Here is a 5,919-nt window from a genome sequence, read left to right as displayed (position 1 = left end):
AATGATTTGGACTAACCAAGGAATTTAAAGTATCAAGACAAAAAAAAAAAAGGATATTCTATTAATAATATACCTTATGTTCATACTAGGCTGCATTTAATTGCAACTAAATTATGTCGAATCCCTTCAATTATAGACAGGTACTGTTGATTAGACCTCAATGAGGTGGGTGTTAAGTGCTAATTATGCACGTGACTCTGATTTACTACAAGAAAGTAAAAAAGGCCAAAGCAGAGGGAGATTCAGAGGAAAAGGGGAATGGCCTCCTGTTTTCCTGCCTAGAAAATAGATTTTTCTAAAATAACTGCTACATGGCAGTATCCAAGAATAAAACTTTTCTTTTCAATTAACAAAGAATAAGGAATTTCTGAGGCTGCTGCTTCAGAGCCCACAATTTTTTAACAAAACTGCATATGTTCAATCACTATTTTGCTTTTCATTTAGAATCTGTTGCCAAGGAAACATCAATATCCAAGTACATTCAAGGTAAATCTTTCTTCTTCCATGTTTTTGAAGTGAATCATTGAAGTGAATCACTTAGCAAGGCAGCAGCAAGTTGTAGAACTGAGCTAATCCAGAGGTGGACTTAATTCCAACCACTGTGTCCTTGATAAATCAGCTAGACCTCAGTTTCTTTACCTATAAAGTAACAATGATTATACAGTTGTTGTTTCAAGCAATTTAATTCTGGGGCATAGTCCCTCTATCTGATGTATAGTTTGTCATCTCATTATGGATGGTCAGGAATCTATAGAGTTAGCTTCTTTTATGTAATTACCCTGAAACAAAAGAGGACAAAGAATCCCCATTTTCTCCTTCAGTAATGCAAAAGCAATACGTACTTGACTTGCCTAAAAGAAGTGAAGCGATGTGGAATCAAAATCAAATTAAAAAAAAAATTCCTGTCCCTGCAAATATTATGTAATTCAGGTTTCTCGGTTTCATAGTACATCAGAAATCACAGCCAAAGATAACCACAAACTGAAAGGTGTGTCTACAAGGTCCTTCTGGGTCACTGGCAACAGGGTATATGATCAGAAACAAGGGTGGATTCAGGTAGTGTGTGGCCAGAAGCTTTCACAATCTGAAGATTCCCTTAAGAAAAAAATGCGTACTTGTGAATCCAAACTGACTACAAAAGTATCAGGCATGAGAAAAATAAAATAAAATAAAATAAATTAAAAACTGATAAATACTACAATCAACCAAAATGCCAGAAAAATAATATAATTTTATTAATTAATGTCCTGATATACTTCTAGTAGTCTCTTTTTCCTATGTTTTGGACTTCATGCTCTTTGAGCACCTTTATGGATGATAATTATTTCATAATACCTATTACAGAATAGGACTTCAGTGCATCTTTGAAATTTATTTTATCAATAGTTTAAAATAGATTTATTTTATCAAAATGTTAAAATTTATTTTATCAATAGTTTAGAATATAGTATCTTTCAGTTTCACACCACATTATTGGTAACTTCACATAAAGTTTCAGGATTGTGGTCAAATATTAGAAACACTTCCATCCAAGTTTCTTTCACATGTGAGCTCTGAGGTTCAGAAGAATTTTCCACTAGGTGCATCTAAGGAACATAGCAAACCATTTCCTCCTCTACCACCACATTCTTCTGAAGCTGGATACTATGCACACGTCCAACTATTTGGCTACACCTTTCGCCTTTGCATCTGCACATAGCATAGTGGGCAGTCAGAGGTTTTCTAGAATCCATTCCAACACCAAGACAGCTAGAAGTAACCCAACTGTGTGTAGAAATGTGAGTCAAATATATCTTATAAGCCCAAACTAAACATATTCCCAACTCAACTTTCCCACAACTGAAAGCCAAGAATGCCTACAGCCCTCCAATACCAGTTGAAACAAAGGCAAATGTGATGGAGATGAAATAAAATGGGAAGAGTCATCCTAGCTAATTGTAGTTAAAATATCTTATTTTGAGTATACTTACTTGCAAAGGGCCCTTAAACTTCATTAAAATTTAAACTGCATTTGCTTCACTGTAAGTCCATCTCTGACAGAAAGTGATTATTTTCTCATTTTCTCATGCCTGACGACTTTAATATAACTACGTTCAGTTTCATTACTTCATGTGAAGGATTGTGCTATGTGTTTTTTAAACATTAGCTAATCCATACTCAAACCAACACTATGAGGTAGTAGTTATTGCACAGCTGGAGAAACTGGAACTCTGAAAGGTTAAGCCACTTGTTCAAGATAAGTAAACTGGTACAGTGGTTCCAATGCTGGTACATGCAAATGTGCTCTCCTGCTTCCTTGAGAAAATTGAGTGGGGAAAGAGCATGAGAAGGACTTTCTATGCTTTCTTAGGCACAGAAAGAACATGACTAGATACAGAGTCTCATTAAGAATATAAAATGTGTTAGATGTGCCATGGCTCCTGTAGTGACCATAGCTCTCACAGGGCCTGAGCCATGCTAGCACCTTCCCAAGGAGACTATTCCAGTTGGCCAGTCTCTGCTCCACAGTAACCATGTGAAATTGAAAAGCTGTGATCAAAAATGCAGTCACGTTGGAAGAGATGCAGCAGGGCTTAGTGGTGTGAGCTACACAGGCATTGGAGAACATTAAAAAGACTATTTCAGCCCATATCAAGAAGCAGTTTGACAAGAAGTACAATCCCATCTGACATTGCATCATGGGGAGGAACTTTGGTAGTTGCCTGACACATGAAACCAAACACTTTGTCTACTTCTACCTGGGCCAAAGGGGCATTCCTCTGTTCAAATCTGATTAAAGGCATAGACTGTGCCACACATAGAGTGATTCATCCAGAAATGAGGGCTGCAGCCTAAATTACAAATACCAGAGACTAAAATTGTCAGCCTTGCTAAGGAACACTTCAATCTTTGAAACTTTATTGTGTTTTGTACAGGGCATTCTCTGTATTAGTTTATTGTGGTTATAAGATAATTAGCAACACACTTATATTTGTATTCCATACTTCCATGTTTTTTTCCCTCAAAATCCATTACTTTAAAAAACAAATCTGTTACAGATATGAAAGAAAAAAATGTAAAACACTGCATCAGTACTTTCTTGTAGTAAGTTTGGGCATTGAGCTAAGAATCCAAAAAGTTAATTTGGATAATATGCTGTCATTGGGGTAACTTCTGTCAGCCATTCGCCAGCAGTTTAACTCTGTTTTATCACATGTCAAATAACAGCCTGTAGTAATAATAAAAATATTGCCATATTTGAATCACAATTCAAATGGATTTTACCAATAACACATATGTAGCATAATTTGATATTGCTTACTAGGGCAAGATTGTATAGACTGAAGCCTAGAAGATGCTTTGTAATAAAGCATAATTATAGGAAAATTATCCTATTTAAATTCAAAGAACTATGAGTTCCTGGCTAAGTTTATGTCTCTTATACAAGAAAATCACAGGGTGACAACCTGCAATTAAAACCCTAGCTCTGTTCAGATCATTAAAAGCCATCTATTTACAATTTAGGTTTACAATTAGTCTATCTCAAGTCACTGAGAATGTGGCCACACCAGAAAGTTCACCTCCAAGAAATCAGGCAGCTTCCTTCGGGAGTCTTAAGTGTAGTACATGCTGTACTGTGTACCCAGCTCCCTTTCTCAAATACCTCCAAACAGATGTGTTTCCCATTATTACTTGCCAGACAAATTCGAATTAAAACTATGATAAGATACTACTCTACACTGACTAGAACGGCTTAAATTTAAAGACTAACAAAACCAAGTGTTAGCAAGAATGTGGAGCAACTGGAATTCTCATAAATTGATGGTGGGAGTGTAAAATGACACAATCCCTTTGGAGAAATGTTTGGCAGACCCAACCAAAGGTAAACATATGAATACCCTATAATCCAACATTTCCATTCTTGGGTATATATTCAAAAGATAAGAGTATATCCTTCAAAATACATGAACAAGAATGTTCATAGGTACTTTTTTTTAACTAATACCCAGAAACTAGAAGTAATATAAACACCCATTAAAAGTAGAAAGATAAATTATGGTGTAATCATACAACAGAATACTATACAAATGAAAATGAATTCATTCCAGCAGCAGGCAACAACAAGGATAAATCTCACAAATGACCATGAGTGAAAGAATCTAGATACAGAAGAATATACGTATAATATTGACAACCAAATTTACAAACAAATATCATAGTATTCACAAGTGGGCAAAACAAATCTGTAGGAATAGATATCAGGATAGCAGTTACCTGGGAGTATTGACTTGGAAGAAATATTGTAAATCTGCATATTCATCTGAGCAGTAGTTACATGGGTAATATATATGTAAAATTCATTTAGTTGTAGATTTAAGATATGTGTACTGTAAATATGTCATATTTAATGTAAAATATTTTGTATATTAACATTAAGGCAGACCTTGAGAAAAAGGATCAAGACATCAGAATAGCTAAATAGGAAACCTAGGGCATCTAGAAGAGTGCAGAGGTTCTCAACCTCTGTGGCCCAGAAGGAACACAGAGGAAGGAAGAAAGAAAGCAGAACCTGGGGTATCTAAACCGGCCAAACACATGCAAATCCATTCTCGTTCTCTCATGCTCTCACTCTCTTTATGATCCAATTTCTTTCTTATGTCTTGCTTTTCCCCTGAATTTTTGCCCAGATACAGCAAAGGAAGTAGAAGCAGAGCTTTGGATTCAGGGGAATCTTCATCCATCACATTCTCCTGTTTTGCATGAAGCATTATTTTTCAACCCTAATGGACTGGGAGGTTATTCCCGATCTTACACCCAAGTATTATCAAAGTTAAAAGTGAAGGAGTTTCATATGTGAGGCTTTACAAAATCTTTCTCATTGTTGTTATGCTTCTTCAACTGCTCTATTTCTTTATTTCAACAACAAAGAACCGTTAGAAGACATTAGTACCCTAAAACAACCTAAATCAATGTTAGTTGGAGATGTTTCTAGAAGATGCCTAAAGGGATTTTTTTTTTAATAAAAAAATTAACACTATTTAGTGATCATATTCCTGTAGTATATTTTCATACTTGTAAGTTTGGGTTGTTACTATAAACAAGCATCTAAGTTGCAAGATAGTATAGTGGATATTACTGTGAAGGTTAAAAAAATGCACATTAACACGATGATTGAAATTATTGTTCTAGTATCATGTAAGCATTTGTGGCACAGAATAAAATTTCCAGAGTTGTATCTTGAACAACATAAACTGAATTGAAGACTGGTTTCTCTGGGAAAAATGCAAGGAAAGTAAAGTGTTTCTAGAGAAGATAAAAATACTACCACCAAAGGTTCAAGTGAAGAATTTAGTTTATGAATTTGGGATTTTCTACATTAAAGAATTTAAAATTGCATGTGACCATTTCATGTACATCCTTAAAAGTTTATGTGTTCACGATGGATAAAGAGAAGATTGCCGTAGGCTGACAGTCATATTCCATATGTATACAGTGTAAACAAGGCACTCAAAGTGGAAACAAATATTTTAAACACAGCTTAATCATCATATTGAATTCCAGTTTGACACTTTTGTCACCCTCACTTTGTGTTTCTACATGTATATTCCAAGGAGAGAATTGTGCTATAATCTAAATGAGATAAATACAGCTAATTATATTAAGGTTAAACATATCACTTTTGAATAGGACTATGTGGTTTGTCCTTAAAAAAATCATAGTCAGAAAATGGGACTGAGTTATTGGCTAAGATAAGTGTTCACCATATGCTAGTAATAAACCCAGCTATCTGTTCTTAGAACATCTTTGTTGTTAGGAAAGACATGTTAATGACTTGGGAGAGTAATGTTGGTAGAACTGGTTAAGAATGTCGACTCTAGAATCAGACTGCCAGCACTAAAAACCCCACTCTGTCACTCACTCTGTGACTTTGCACATATC

General features: G+C 35.1%; 1 pseudogene; it reads left to right on the top strand.

The window, feature by feature from the left end:
• Positions 1-2,513: 2,513 nt before the first annotated feature.
• LOC119620826 (dynein light chain 1, cytoplasmic-like) lies at positions 2,514-2,777 on the top strand (annotated as a pseudogene).
• Positions 2,778-5,919: the final 3,142 nt, after the last annotated feature.

This window comes from Chlorocebus sabaeus, chromosome 7 (genome assembly GCF_047675955.1).
Source record: "Chlorocebus sabaeus isolate Y175 chromosome 7, mChlSab1.0.hap1, whole genome shotgun sequence".
Classification (NCBI taxonomy): Eukaryota; Metazoa; Chordata; class Mammalia; order Primates; family Cercopithecidae; genus Chlorocebus; species Chlorocebus sabaeus.
This window is presented reverse-complemented; position numbering and strand designations above follow the sequence as displayed.